Here is a 16,303-nt window from a genome sequence, read left to right on the forward strand (position 1 = left end):
TACTTTATTATTATAGATACAAGAGAGAAATGGGTCCAGCAAATATTACTTTGATCGCATGTTTCGCTTCCGTTTTACTTAATTTTCTCATTTATTCGCATCACCGTGATAGTCTACAGTGCTTTTGTCGAATGAAGTTTCGAAACTTGGTTAATTAAAACGTAAACACCTTCAATTTAAATGGTTTGTTAAGCGTCGTTAAAAGGCGTACAACTAGGTTAGGTGGTCTGGTGCAAAGCGTCCCCAGCAATAGGAGGTACGACGGAAGCTTATGCGCTCATATTGCGTTCGACGCCGGTTAAAATGACCTGCCCTATAATATTCCATTAAAAATCAATGAGCCTCAGATAACGGTCGGCTCGGAAGTCATGAATGCTCGGAAAGCCCAAACGGCGTCCGCGAGAGGTCGGGGGCCGGATCCATAGATTCTTCATGAAGCAATACGCGCTTTTGAATTGGATTGCTGTTTCGGGCCGTATTGGTATATAGGGCCTTGGCCGTATTGTTCAGTCCATTACGCACGAGCGGTGGTCAACTTTCCCTCAGCATGCGACTCGCGCCAGGTCTTTGTCATCTTCAGTATTTAGCCATGCGAGTGGTGAGACATGGGCGAGCCACCCATGCCTTCTTTGAAGCGTGAAAAACACGTAGCCTTTAGCTACTGAAGCAGCTCATGAGTGTGCAAGAGAGTCATGTTATTGCTTTTTCCAACATCGTGCTCCTCTCCTTAAAACCCGCGCATGACTGGGGGGGGGGGCTCTACAGAGCCCCCCTCATGTTTTTCAGCAATATCTTCTAAACCATTTGACGGATCAACACGAAACTTGCGGTACCCTCAGAGGCATTAATTTGACACCTTGTGGTACAATTTCAACTTTCTAGCTACCATAGTTTAGCCGGAAATGACGTCAGAGTGACGTCATGTCGGCCAATTTTCATGCAAAATTCTGAAATACGGCAAACGCTCTCAAAAGCTCAGTTTTAAAGCTAGATCCATTTTCTTTGCATGAGTGGACTACAAATACACGTAGCTATCGAACTGCTATCTCGAATTTTCGAAATTTTGAAAATTTTGAAAAATATTTAGTTACAATTACAAAAATATATTTTTTGATTTTTTTTTCAAAAAGTTTTGACTTTTCGCAAAAACCGGAATATATGTGATAGAACACACAATGATGAACCACATTTGCAAGTTTTAGCCCAATATCTTCAAAAATAGCCAAGTTATTCGCATTATTGTCAAAATTTTACAATTTTATGTTTTTTCAAATCCATTTTTCAGTACGTTTTTGACGTCATACAGCAATATAAATGGCACCATCGCGTTCCTGAGCTCAAACTGCATCTGATAGGCACATTTTTTGTTGAAAAATTTCATTTTCAAAATTTGACCTTTTCTGACCTGAAAGTGACCTGACCTCCGGTAAATTCAGCTGACAATGACCTCAAATGACACAGACGACACTATTTTCGAAATCTACGAGTAAAATGGACCATAAAACATGCGTCACGTGACCGATACATGATATAAAATTTTCGTGACCTAGGATGACCTGGCCTTGACCTTAAAATTTCGAAGTAAAAGTTCGGTACCCTCAGGTTATCTAAGGCATCCGTTAAGGAGTGCGTAAACCAAAAATGAGCCTGATCGGACCGGCGATCCGGCGGTCAGAGCCTAAATTGTGAACTAACAAAAATGTCGATAATTTTTACTTTGACCTGACCTGTGACGTCATTAGTGACCTCGAGGTCAATGAAAATAGGTTTCGCTCGACAGTTTTTCCAGGGCTATCAGACGCCGTTTGAATTTTGACGATCGGCCTTGTAGTTTCGGAGATAGGAGGGGGGCTCTGGAGAGCCCCCCCCCCCCCCCAGTCACTCGCGTATGGAAAATACCCCAGTCATGCGCGGGTTAACCCGCGCCCCACTGCAGGGTCTGCGTATGCGCGCCCTACTGGGGGGCTCTTCATAGCCCCAACTCCGAAACTAATGGGCCGATCGTCAATATTCAAACGGCGTCTGATAGACCCGGAAAAACTGTCGAGCGAAACCTAATTTCATTGACCTCGAGGTCACCGATGACGTCACAGGTCAGGTCAAAGTAAAAATTATTAGCAATTTGGCCTGTTCACATTTTGGGCTCTGGCCGCCGTCTTGCAAGTCAGACCAGGCTCATTTTTGGTTTACACACTCGTACAGATGCTTTAGATACCCTGAGGGTACCAAATTTGTACTTTGATTTTCAGGTCAGGGTCAGGTCATCACAGGTCACGGAAATATTATATCATGCGTCGGTCACATGACACATGTTTTATGGTTCATTCAGGCCATTGATTTCGAATTTGATGTCGTTTGTGTCATCCGAGGTCATTTTGAGTTGAATTCAGCTTAGGTCAGGTCACTTTCAGGTCAAAAAGGTCAAATTTTAAAGTTAAAATTTTTGAACAAAAAAGGTGTCTATTGGATGCAGTTTGAGCTTAGGAACACGATGGTGCTATTTATATTGGTGTACGATGTCAAAAACGTACTGAAAACTTGATTTGAAAAATTTATAATTGAGAATTTTTTGCAATAATGCGTATAACTTGGCCATTTCTGAAGATATTTAATTAAAACTTGCTAGAGTAAGTCATAAGCATGTGTTCTATCACATATATTCCGTTTTTTTTTCGAAAAGCCAAAAAGTTTTTGAAAAAATATAAAAATATAATTTTTCAAACTTATTATATATAATTTTTAAAATTTTCAATATTTTCAAAATTTGAGAGAGCATTTTGGTAGCGAAGTCTATTTTGAGTCCTCTCATGCAAAGAAATTGGATCTAGCTTAAAAACTGAGCTCTTAGGAGCGATTGCCGTGGTTCAATGTTTTGCGTCGAAATCGGCCGAACATGACGTCACTCTGACGTCATTTCTGGCCGAGCTATGGTACCTACGAAGTTCATATTTTGCCACAAGGTGTCAAATTGATGCCGCCAAAGGTACTTAAAGTTTGGCGTCGATACGTTAAGCGGTTTGAAAGTTATTGCAGAAAAACGGGAACGGGAGGGGCTATGAATAGCCCCCCCCCCCCCCAGTGGGGCGCGGGTTAAGACGCGTCGAATGAACTATAATTTGACCTTGAAGGGTTATTTTAAAAATCTGAACTCAGATCAGGTCATTGACCCCATCGTGTTCCTCTTGTTCAGACGCGTCGGATGATCTATAAATTGACCTTGAAGGATCATTTGGAAAATTTTACATCAGGTCAAGGTCATGACCCGACAGGGAAAGGTTATCTTGTACCTATACCTATCAGTCAATCCGTACCCACCGTTGAGCTGAACACGTCTGAGGTGTTTTGCCCGGGAATCCTGGGATTTTGGCCATCACAAGCATCACACAAATACGTAATTCGATTATGACGGACTTGACAGGTTTAACGATGAAAGTGTGAGCGACACTGGGATTTAGTTTCCTCCTATGTCCATCTCCATCTTGTTCTAGAAATTCTGGCCCATCTCAGAATCCGAGAAAAGCTTTTACGTCTAACTATTGGTAATTTGATTCGTCCCATGCCTTCACGGAGCAGCATTTCAAATGCCCATCCATCTCCGATGCTCGGATTCTGGTGGGTGGAGATGTGGGTTGGGTTGACAAGAGCAGACCATGAGGTCAGAGTCAACTCACCAGGTCTCCCGTCTCGAAGAAACCTCGCCACAAACGTAAATGCTCGATCGAGAGATACGGACTAACAACCGCTGACTAACATAACGACCGCTTTGAAATTCAGCGAGTGATAATGATGATGATGATGATGATGATGATGATGATGATGATGATGATGATGATGATGATAATGATGCTGCTGCTGCTGCTGATGATGATGATGATGATGATGATGATGATGATGACTAGCATATTTAAACGTGCATTCCGATTTTTGAGTGAAGAACGTATCCTAAAGAGCGTATCCTGTGAGAGCTAGAAAAACAACTTTTATACTCAATGCTCATAGCGGGTGGACATGGGCAGATTACCCAATGCTTATCACAGATGGAAAGAGTCAGAGACGGAGAATATGATACCAGGGCCCAATCTTACCAATGCCGTAAATAGGATTTAGCAGCACTGGCCGGAGTTTACGGCACTTGCATCAAAGATATCCTTTTTATTTACATCCAGCTAATCTTGTCCAATGATTTTGATAGCGTGAATGATTATGAATGTTGCCTGAACGAATGAATAAGTGAATGTGGAATAGTTCTGAATGTTACCAAATGCCGTGAATGCGCATTCACGGCATTTGGTAAGATTGGGCCCAGTATCGTCTTCGCAAGGGTTCGTATTTCGTGGTCGTTGTTGTGAAGTAAGCACGAGTGACTTTGCCAAACATCAACTGAACAGCATTAATTATTGCTGCCGTTTGACTCACTTTCACATTTATTGCCTCATATTGCCGTCTCGCCAAACTTAGGGTTATAATACATACATTACAATATTACACCAGTACACACTACACCCACACAGCCAATAAAAGCAGTGGTCCCTTCACGCCCAGCACAGCACTGCAATACAATGCATTTGTAACATAATCCTTGTCAGAAGGCACTCGGTTGATTGACCAGCGGAATGTAGCACGCGCGTTAGTTACCCCGTTATCGCCCCAAAATGATTAAGACCCGTCCGTGTAATGCCCACCACGAGGTGACACGTGAAGAGACGGTGCCAGCCATCTGGCCAAGCTCCTTCGTTGTGCTCGACCGGTCTTCCCGTTTGCATCCCTCAGAGATCACCGCAGTGATGTGCGCCTACTTGGCCAGCAGCGCGTAGAATAATCCATACACGGATATGATCATGACGAACAGACCAAACACCATCGTGAAAATATCCTGCAACACATAATATGGCAAGGGTCAACGACACATGTAGGCATTGGAACATGGGCGTAGCTTTACCAAGGGCTGGTATAACCCGATCACAAGCCATATATGGTTTCGCATGGTATGAATGACGGGAATCCTCAAGTTACATCGGAGCCCCACAAAAAAATAAATAAATAGAAAGTGACGCACGTGCCCGCCCTCCCTGTATCGGACTGGCTGGCTGTCGAACCAACGGGGCAGCCGGCCAAGGCAGCTCCAGTACGAGCGTGTCCCCCTCAAAGGTAACCAGTTGAGCGGCTGGGTGCCCCCCCCCCCCCCGACGGTCATGCTAAAATGCACATCATACTTTATGCATAGATACCTTGTAGTTTTCGGCAGCGTTTTCCTTCTTTTGGTGAGTTAACTTCGCACGTTTTATATCTTCCCGGGCATTCTTGGAGTTTTGCCTTCCTGAAAAGGCAAATGACAGTGACTAGTTATTCGCGGATTCTTCGGGCGGATTCGGTCTCGGATTATTACCTACTCGGATTAGAGTGAACCAATACAAAAAGAAAAAACGGCAGTGGCACCTGCCCTAACACTCGGTTGTCGAATGGAAAAGGTCGGTCCGGTGGCTACTCGTCTGTCAATCTCGCCTTAACCCGCGCCCTGCTGGGGGTCCTGGATTTCCACGCCCTGCTGGGGGGGGGGGGTGTTTGAACACCCCCCCTTGTAACTCGGCTCCTGGGCCACGTAGCGATACGCGGAAGGCGGCGTTCGAAAGAGCGTAAAAAATAATGACGAAATCACTTCGGTCAATTTTTTGGTCAGGTCAAAGGTCAGGTCACCAGAGGTCATTGAAGGCAAAATTTCGCCGATTTCCAGGTCGAATGTCGAAAATTTCCAAGAAGCCAACGCATAACTCGGGAACCAATAGAGCTACAGCGCCGCGGAAAAGCGCATTCGATAGCCCTATTAACGTTCTTTCTGAGTAATTCTCTCAGATTTGACCTAACGTCAACGGTTTTGCCTGCAGGGGGCAAAAACTGCAAAAATAGCCGATTTTTTCGAAAACAGTTTTTCTGCAATAACTTTTGACCCAAGCCTTGTACGAGCTTACTTTTACCGGCATCGTGTTCCTCTCGTCAAGACGCATCGAATGAACTATGACTTGACCTTTAAAGGTCAACTTGAAAATTTGACCTCAGGTCAAGGTCATGACCTGACCGGAAAGGGTCATGTTGCATATCAGTCGATCCGTTTCGTCGAGCTGAATACATCTAAGGCGTTTTCATCGCTCTAGCATGCCTCTATCAAAAGTTATTTGCGAAAAACTGTTAGATACCATTCGTGACCTAAGATGACCTCAGGGCATAAACAAGGGTCACGGACACCATTTTCAAGTTCAGTGTGTCTAAACCACTTGTAATTCGGTGTTTGGGAGTGTTTATAATGTCTTTCATCCAAAAGAGGCGCATTTCAATTTTCTCCCATTGACTTATAATGGGGAGGTCGCAAAATTGACCTGACCTTAGGTCATCGATATAAAAATTCTGAGATATACATTTTGTACATGCTATTGCTCTTAGCAATCGCTGAAAGTTTCAAAGCGATCGGTCACTCGGTGTAGCTATGACAGACATTGAAAGTTTTTATGAGGTGAGGTCACTTCAAGTGACCTGGTGACCTGACCTTGAATGAACTTGGTCTGAAATTTTCACATGTGTAGAATTGATGTATGATAAGGTGTACCAAAAACGGCGGCGTTCCGCGCCGCCGTTTTTGAGATATTCGCGAAAAACCACAAGGGGGGGTGTTCAAACACCCCCCCCCAGCAGGGCGCGGGTTAAAGGGACTATCCCACCTTTAACATGGGATTTGAGTTGAGATAGCCAAGTTTGCGGCGAGGTTCAGAAACCACTATCTATCTAGGTTGCAACCCCCGCGGCCTCTTGGTGTCAGGGGCGGATCCAAGGGGGGGGGGGGGGTCACATGGGTCATGGCCCCCCCCTTGAGGCCCGGGGGCCCAAAGACCTGCCAGGGGCACCACCGGCCTATCAGGGGTATCACAGTCCTGACAGGGGCACCTTAGGACCGCCAGGGGCACCACAGGCCTAGCAGGGACACCACGGGCCTGGTGCCCCTGGGCCCTGACAGGACTGTAACGCCCCTGACAAGCCTGAAGTGTCCCCGGCAGGCACGTGGTGCCCCTGACAGGCCTGAGGCGCCCCTGCAAGGCTGGTGGTGCCCCTGGCAAGCCTGTGGTGTCCATGGCAGGCCTGTGGTGCCCTTGCTAGGCCTCTGGTGCCCCTGACAGGCTTGTAATGCCCCTGGAAGGACTGTGGTGCCCCTGGGCCCTGACAAGCCTGAGGTGCCCCTGACAGGCCAGTGGTGCCCTTGCTAGGCCTGTGGTGCCCCTGGCAGGCCTCTGGTGCCCCTGACAGGCTTGCGGTGCCCTTGGAAGGACTGTGGTGTCCCTGGGCCCTGACAAGCCTGAGGTGCCCCTGACAGGCCCGTGGTGCCCTTGTTAGGCCTGTGGTGCCCCTGGCAGGCCTCTGGTGCCCTTGCTAGGCCACTGGTGCCCCTGGCAGGCCTCTGGTGCCCCTGCGCCCGGAGAGGACTGGTGCCCCTGAAAAGTCTGAAGTGCCCCTCGGCAGGCCCGTGGTGCCCCTGACAGGCCCAAGGTGCCCCTGCAAGGCCGGTGGTGCCCCTGGCAGCCCTCTGGTGCCCCTGGCAGGTCTGTGGTGCCCCTGGCAGGTCTGTGGCGCCCCTGGCAGACCTGTGTTGACTGGTGCCCCTGCTAGGTCGCTGGTGCCCCTCACAGACCTGTGGTGCCCCTGGGCCTTGACAAGCCTGAGATGCCTGGCTATGACAGGCTCGTGGTGCCCCTGATAGACCAGTGGTGCCCCTGCTAGGCCGCTGGTGCCCCTCACAGGCCTGCGGTGCCCCTGGAAGGACTGTGGTGCCCCTGCCACTAGGGGTGCTCATGGGCCCAACAGGCCCGTTGTGCCCCTGACAGGCCTGTAGTGTCCTTGCTAGGCCTGTGGTGCCCCTGCTTCCTGGCGGGCCTGTGGCGCCCCTACAAGGCCATAGGTGCCCCTGACAGGTTTGTGGTGTCCCTGGAAGGACTTTGGTGCCCCTGACAAGCCTGAAGTGTCAAGGACAGACCCTTTAGACGCCAGTGTCAAGTTCGTCGGACTGACAACGATTTGCTTACCTGATAACGTTCCTGTAAGTACTCACTACTCAGCGTCCACAACATATACATATACACATAGCACATTCATATATACTTGCTTACAATTGGTAAATGTGGTTGTGGCTAAGAGTTAAGATACTGACTAAAAATAAAAAATAAAAATAAAAAACTGAAAATGGGGGCACCACCAAAATGAAGTGGACGAAATCCGTTGAGTTTTTAATTTTGGGTATAGGTAGGGGCACCACTTCGATTCATGACCCTCCCCTTGGAGTTTTCCTGGATCCGCCCCTGCTTGGTGTTGAAGAAATTCGTTCCCTTCATTTGAAAATGGGCCTTGTACAAGGCCCTATCTTCAACATGGAGCGACCGTTAGTGTGACGTCACCTCGTTTAGTCATTCTGATTTAAATGGGTTTGTTCGTTGAAAAATCGCTTAAAACTTGGTCTGAACTTTGTTGTGGTGCCTACAGAGTAAAAAGAATCAGCTTTATGACAGTAATGTGGCCTGGGGAAGGAGGTAATTTTGGGCTGTGACGTCACATATTTGAAAGTTTGTGTTTGGAATATGGGAAGCCTAAGATGTTTAGTGAAAAATAAATGCTAGAACCGTGTTCCTGGTCATCCAATCTATAAAGTCGGGCACAATTTAACTGGTTTTAACAACATTTTAGAAGGTGGGATAGTCCCTTTAACCCTCGCCGGACCTATTGGTTTTGTACATATGTACGCGCCGGCCGAGGGCGGGGGGGGGGGGGCGGATACGACCCCCCTCGCCGTTTCGCCCCTGGTGGAGCTAGCACGTCGCGGAAAAAACGAGCGTGTGCGCCATTACCAGACGCAGAGATTGGTACCCGATTTTAAGGTCCTAGGTCAACCGGTGACCTCTGAGATCAGGTCAAGTGCCCCAAGGTACGGGTCAGTTTTTGGTATATAACTTCGCACAAAACGGCCGCAGAGCCGCGATTTTGGCAGCATCGTGTTCGCCTCGCTCAGGCGCGTCGAACGATATGCTTTTTGTTTAGGTCAGGTCAACTTAGGGTGTTGACCTCAGGTCAAGGTCAGATCAGCGCCCCCAGGTCACGAAGTTGGTCGAAAGAGGTCATGTCGCATATCATTCGATTCGACAGGTCTTCCTGAGTCCATTGGTGGCTTTCCTGACTCGCTAGCTCAATTTTATCGGGAGTTATATACGAAAAACTAATATGACCTTGATGACGTCATAAATGGCGTCACGCAAGGTCAACATTAAGTGACGCATGGAACCTTGCAAGGAGTGCATCAAATCACGATTTTGTGTGCTTGAGATAGTTGGAGATCGTTTCCGGCGCCAGAATAGCAGTTTTTATTTTTCCCCATTGACTTATAATGGTGAGGTCACGAAAATGACCTGACCTCATATGACCTTTAGGAAAAATCCGAGATATACAAGTTGTAACACTCGTAATGGATACTAGATCATGCAAGTTTCATTTCCCTGTGAATGCTCCTCTGGCAGTGGGGGCGTTGCGAAGTTGCAACATCTGAAGATCGTGCAGAGGTTCATTTATGACGCGTGTCCGGACAAAATTTCGTCTGACATTTTTTCGTCGGACAGTTTTTCGTCCGCAGATTTCCGTCCGTTTTTTTTCGTCTCGCATTTTTTCGTCTGTACATTTTTTCGTCTGTACATTTTTTCGTCCGGACATTTTTTCGTTCGTATATTTTTTCGTCTGTACATATTTTCGTCCGGACATTTTTTCGTTCAATAAATTTTACGTCTGTGCACCCAAGGTTGAGTGAAAACATACCACAATGCTATTCAACTGTGAGGCAAATGACGTCATAATAATACTCGGGGCAAAGCAGTGCAGTGCCGAAGGCAATGCCTTAGGAGAGATTACAGGCAATGGTAAGTCAAATATTTTTAGGTTAAGTGGTTGTGTATCTGGCTTCAGGCCGAAGGCCTGAAGCCTGATGCATAACCACTTAACCTAAAAATATTTGACTTACCATTGCTTGCAATCTATTCATGCAAGTAACTTTTTCCTTATCCCCCGGTAGGCAAACATCAGTAGGTAAGGTTAGGTAAGGTTAGGTTAGGTTAGGTTAGGTTAGGTTAGGTTAGGAAGTTAGGTTAGGTTAGGTTAGGTTACGTTACGTTAAAATTGTAGACGAAAAAATGTCCGGACGAAAAAACGCACAGACGAAAAAATATACGAACGAAAAAATGTCCGGACGAAAAAATGTACAGACGAAAAAATGTACAGACGAAAAAATGCACAGACGAAAAAATGCGAGACGAAAAAAAGTCGGACGAAAATCTGCGGACGAAAAACCGTCATGGAATCTTTATGACGTCATAACTCATAGGTCAGTGACCTGACCAGACCCGAAAATGCGGTTGGTGTCAAAAGCAGTGCTGCCAGATTTGGAGGGTTTCCGCAAATCTGGAGGATTTTGAACTCTATTTGCGGACAAATTTCGCTTTTGGAGGATTTTTGATTCTGGAGGAAAATCTGGAGGATTTGTCGCCCGATTATTATATACAATTTCATGGAAACATAAAACACATTCAAGACTAAAAAGGCATTTTCCTGCCCAGCGTCACCCTACCCGTTAGGATATATCACGTCCTTTATCACCGTGAGACTGCAGAATGTCTCAGTCCGTAGCTATATCTACGAGGGTACCAAACTAATGGCGGATCTAAAGGGGGACATTTGGGGCAAATGCCCCCAGCCCCCCTGCAGCGCCCGAAATCGACGAAAATTTTCGTTTTTTTAAAGATAAAACGAAAACTCAACAACTTTTATAAGAAAAAGTATCTTTTAAACTGCTTAGCATGTGCTAAAGGATTCAAAATCCGATGAGTTTTTAGAATTTGGTGAAACTTTTTTGGGGTTATAGCCCCCCGCAGCGTCCAAGACCGCCTTTCTATATCTACCAATAGGATTTGGAGGAATCTGGAGGATTTTTGTAACTGATATGGAGGATTACAGCCTTCCCCATCTGGCAGCACTGGGACTCAAAAGATTCGGCTTGACTCAAAGGTCAGGTATGCCAAGTTTCAGCTCTCTATCGCCAGCGTGTTCGGAGCTATCGCGAAAAAAAAGAAATCCTATGGGGGGGGGGGCACCCGCCCTCCCCCTCGGCCGGCGAGGGTTAAAGTGGGTGCGTATTATTCATAGGCCAGGGTTCATAATGTCCAGGGTATGATTTGTCCAGTGCTCCGAATGACCAGTGCCTTAAATTGGCCAGTGTTCATTGAAACAACCATTCCAGTGGATGCTTGTCCGCTTGGGCTACATTTTATTCTCGTTGACCTTGACCCTTATGCTTTACCTTAGAGATCAAACCCCAGGTCAAAGGACGGGGTACCCATAACGTCCCGAATTATTGCCCTGAGAGGACCAAAAGCGGTCATACATGATAGCTCGTCACCGTGGGCAGCCTCCGTGACCATGACCTTGACCTTGGCCAAGGTCAGCGTAGCGGAGGCTAGCCAACGAGGCTAGCCTCCGGACCATTTGAGACCATTTTGGCCCGCTCCTTCAATAAATTCGGGACTTTATCCGGTACCCCGTCGTTTGACCTCAAATTTGACCTTGGAGGTCAAGGTTCAAGGTCAAGGTCATGGTCACGGAGGCTGCCCACGGTGACGAGCTATCATGTAGGGGAGATCCGTGTAAGACGCCCAGGGTCGGTAAGAGGCCCCATCGCTTTTTTTACTAAACCAATAATGTTATTTATTTTTTAATGTTCTTGTAAAGCAGAAGCCCTCTTGAAACAACAACTCACGAAACCTGAGGTATCAGGTGCGTCGCAGCGACTTTTGGTAAGCCTGTTTCTGTTTTTGCCCCTTTACTTGCTAGATATATGCATCTTTATCACCCTTATATATCTGAAAAAAACAATGACTATCAAATGCAATCTTATCTCATCGAAATTGTCACATGTTAGCTTCAGAATAGACCATGTTCTGGTGCGCTGCAAATGTCTCATAAACCATAAATATTGTGACGTTAAAACACTGCATTTTTTTAAGAGGCCCTCCCTTCGAGGATTATAAAACGCCCCCCCCCCCCCCCCCCGATAAAAAACGCCCCCGATGCTAAAACGCCTGCACCTGCGGCAGGCGTGGCATTCTTTTTTCAAGAAGTTTGTTTTTGTTTCTTTTTTTCTGTTTCTTTTTCTAGAGGTAATAGGTACAATTTTCGTTGGTCATCAGCGTTTGGTTGTGCTAGTTTTCGCATTGTTCGAGCGCTTTGGAAGTGTTATTAGTTTCGATAACACCGTATTTGCTTAGCTTTTCGAAATAAAAGGCCTTGCAGCTGTGTTCGCAAAACGTCTTTTACAAGTCGACTTGCCTTGTTAAACGCCCGAGGGGGGGGGGGGCGTCTTACCATACCCATAGTGTAAGAGGCCCTTTTGCAACTTTTTCCAAAATGTTAAAGTTTACGGTTTGTGTACCCCCTAGATTCATTTTGAATGCAAATATGTATGGGAAAATGATGCATGCTCACAGCGCATGCACACGTTAGCTCTTAAATATTATCAGTTGTCTAAAAATAGCAACTGAGCTGAAGGGGGGGCCTCCTGCACCACTCTCCCCTATGACCATTGCCCACTTTCGGTCCTCTTGGGGCATCGGGTCGTTATTGGGTAACTCGTCCTTTGACCTGGAGTTTGACCTCTAAGGTCAAGCATTAGGGTCAAGGTCAAGGAGAATAAAATGTAGCCCAAGCGGACAAGCATCCACTGGAATGGTTGTTTGAGACGTGGCAGATCAACTTTTTCACATTTCGCCCTACTCCTTCTTTGGAAATGATACCTATCTTTGACCTTGTGTTTGACCTTGAAGGTCAAGCACTGGCGGTCCCAGGGGGGGCCACGGGGGCCATGGCCCCCCTTTGGTGCTGAAAGGTGGGGCCATACTATCTTTTGGCCCCACCTTTCAGATCGAGCAAAAGTCCTAGAAAAGCTTTTCGTATGTTTCATTTTCTTTCTTGCGCCATCAAAGGACGTAAATTTCACTCATGAGTGGGCTCAGTTTCGCATTCTGTCAATTTGGCGGTCAGCGTCGCTGGCACCGGTTCACGAGTATGGCCGGATCTTATATGGAATATCAGCGTGGGTTTACTTGAGGCTCTCGTAGGCCCAGCAATGGCTGGCATGAGACCCTCTTCGGCAGTGGTGGGTGGGCCCTGCTAAAGGAGATTGGCTCTAAGACACTAAAGTAAGACCTCATGGGTTGGTGCTGTGCACCTCAGAAGCCCGGTGGTGACGCCGTATGCCGGCTTGGTTTCTTAAGGATTAGCGTGGGAACTCCGGGGCCTGCATAGAGTTTGCATGAGCTAGTATGTAATCTCAGAGGCATGTGTGTAATGTGTACACAGTGGCGGTCGCGGGGGGGGGGGGCATCAGGGCCATGCCCCCCCCCCAAAGGTCAATAAAGGGGGCCATCATATCATTTGCCCCCCCCCCCCCTCAAACAACCAATGGGCCCCCATATAGGTGTATGGGGCCCTGGCAATTATTTGATCGTCACGAGGCTCAAAAAACCCACATCCAGCTATTAATATAGCTCCCACACCGGTCTTTGAGCGTCCTACACTGACCTCTGAGGGAACTTCAGTGGCGGTCAAGCGCCCACGTTGACCGCTAAGAGCCTACATCAACCTCTGAGACCCCACATCTGGCCTATGAGGGCCCCTAACCGGCCTCAGGGGTCCCAACCGGCGTCTGAGGGTCTCACACCGGTCTCTGGTGGCCTTATTTCTGTCTGTGGTGTCCCAAGACGAACCTTTAGGTGCCAATGATGAATGAGGGCCCCGCACTGGCTGCTGAAGACCCGGTGCCGGCCTCTAAGGGCCTGCATTGGCCTCTGAGGAGGGCCCATCTTGGCCTTTGAGGGCCCTCTGCTGGCCTCTGGGGTCCAACGACGGCTCATGCCGGTCTTTTAGGGCCCCACGCTGACCTCTGAGGGCCCATGTTGGCCTGTAATGACCCACATTAGCCTCTGAGAGCCCAACTCGGTCACTGATTGTCTCAAACTACTGGCCTTTGTAGTTTGCAGGCCCTGTACTGGTCTCTGAGGGCCCTAAACTGGCCTCTAAGTGAAAACATATATGGGTGGGTTTCTGAAGATCAGAGGGCTCACGCAGTCTCCGGCACAGCCTTACGTTGGTCCTGATTGAGATTACTTTACGTCCTGATGGTCCCGCGCAGATTCCCTCATATTTCGACGTCGGGACCCCATGAGCCGGTGTGGGTCCTGGGGCTGGCAGAGACTGATGAAGTCCTTAGGGCTCAGGGCCAGTCTTTTTAGCAGTAAGACTAGGCAGGTTGAGTGAGCCCCAATAGAGCCGTTGCGAAGCCCCGCAGGAGTCACGCGCGGCCCTCAGATGCCAATTTTGAAAGCTCGGAACCTGTAGGGGGTCTCCAGAGGTCGGTGTACCTACTCTCTCCCGCCGCCACATAACTAGGTATGTTACCTATATGGGTAAATGTCATAGTCTGAAAATGCTCTCTGGGTTTCACATGCTTGTTCAAAGCAAGAGGTATCTGTACTTTTCCGAATTGTTTTATAGTGGTAAGGTCATGAATCCGCGTGCCTGACCTTCCAGCATACCTATGCTACACCGATCCGTCGTCATGGTGCAGTGGCCCGACCGGTGGAAGCACCGTGGGACGGGAAATGGAACTGGTGATTTTGCCTTAAATTGAGCTTAAAGATTTCACGCAAGAATCAGATGGATGAAGCATAAGTAATGCCAACTGCATGGCACCTCGTGGACGTAAAAAAATTAGCCGATTCCCCCTCCCCACCCCCTCCCGGTGACGGACAAATGTTATGTCCCGCGAGTGTGACTTTGGCCCCCCCCCCCCCCCCTTTTGCTAGCGGCTGCGACCGCCAGTGAGGTCAAGGGCTAGAGCCAAGGTCAGGGTAGCGGAGGCTAGCCAACGATGCTGGCCGTCGTTTGGGACCGTTTTTAGCCCGCTTCTTCCATAAATTCGGGACGTTATCCGGTACCCCGTTGTTTGAACTCAAATTTGACCTTGAAGTAAAAGTTCAAAGTCAAGGTCATGGTCACGGAGGCTGCCCACGGTGACGAGCGGTATCATGTATGACCAGTTTCGGTCCTCTCGGGACGTTATTGGGTACCCCGTTCTTTGACTTCAAATCTGACCTTGAAGATGACCTCACACAAATGTGTTTTATGTCATTTTTTTGGAATCAGCGTGTCCTGCTTGACCTGGTAACGAGTTTTCAGCGAATTCTGAATCCGACGAAGAATCCGTCGCTGAATACGTCGCTATCTTCACGCACGTGAAAAAGTCCCGGTAGGATTCGACTTTGTAGAATGTAGGACGAGCGTCGCTAGCTCGCTGACAATGGGGCGTTGGGGCCCGAGTGGCCCGAGTCCTGAACTCACATCTTGCTTCCAGGAACTAATCCCGCACGTCGATAGAAAACACGTTACAAGCATCGATACTTCGATCGTGACGTCATATATGGTAGCACAATGACCTTGAGTTTCATTTTGCGGTATCTTGAGCAGTATAAACATACGTGCTAAACGCCCATATAAAGGAGCTAATTAATCCAGCAGTATTTCTTTTTCAGATGATTGTTTGATCATTGTCACCTTATCTTTCACCCTAGTCCCTATGTGATACACTTTGCCATCAGCAGGGTAAACATTGCATTGCACAACAGAGTGGTTGGCCTTGGGGCAAGTGCTTGGCATTTATTCACTTCCCCTCTCTCCCAGTTTCTGGGGCCTGTTACAGTGAGCCTGGCCATAGTGGCTGAATGTGTGTCGCCTTAAATTACGTCCGAAACCCACCTATTTGCTTCCTGTAGGTGTCGATCGGCGTGAAGTGCGCGCGGCCGCCTCCGCTCCCCGAAGAATCATTCCTGTTTCTGCCCATTTCATTTGATTACAACCTGGAATGGTCTTCAAACTGCTATCCACTGCCCACTCGAACCCTCTGTAAGCAAGAAACAAAGCAAGGTTACCCCAGCCCCGTACTGTCGGTCTTGTTTACAGCGTACGATTAGCAATTTCGCCCGAGGCTGTTGAGGTATGGGTTATTTCGCTCAGTGACGTCATATCTGGCAGCTGGTCTTTTAGCGCAGTCAGTTAGGGCGCCCGGCTTCGGTGCAAAAGGGCCCGGGTTCGAATCCCGGTTGGGTTTTCCACGTCGCGAGTACCGATTACTCTACTGTGGATCGTGAGAAAGTTACCTAATCATACTGATTGGTGACAGTAT

At 47.9% G+C, this 16,303-nt stretch overlaps 1 long non-coding RNA gene across 1 annotated transcript; it reads right to left on the bottom strand.

The window, feature by feature from the left end:
* Nucleotides 1-4,406: 4,406 nt before the first annotated feature.
* LOC122368074 lies at nt 4,407-16,118 on the bottom strand. Its single transcript, XR_006254177.1, has 3 exons — nt 15,877-16,118; nt 5,229-5,317; nt 4,407-4,873 (listed from the first exon to the last, which is right to left on the bottom strand). It is a non-coding gene; the product is annotated as an uncharacterized LOC122368074 (long non-coding RNA).
* Between the last annotated feature and the right edge of the window lie 185 nt (nt 16,119-16,303).

The sequence above is a fragment of the Amphibalanus amphitrite genome, unplaced genomic scaffold, assembly GCF_019059575.1.
Source record: "Amphibalanus amphitrite isolate SeventyFive unplaced genomic scaffold, NRLGWU_Aamphi_draft 000920F_arrow, whole genome shotgun sequence".
Classification (NCBI taxonomy): domain Eukaryota; kingdom Metazoa; phylum Arthropoda; class Thecostraca; order Balanomorpha; family Balanidae; genus Amphibalanus; species Amphibalanus amphitrite.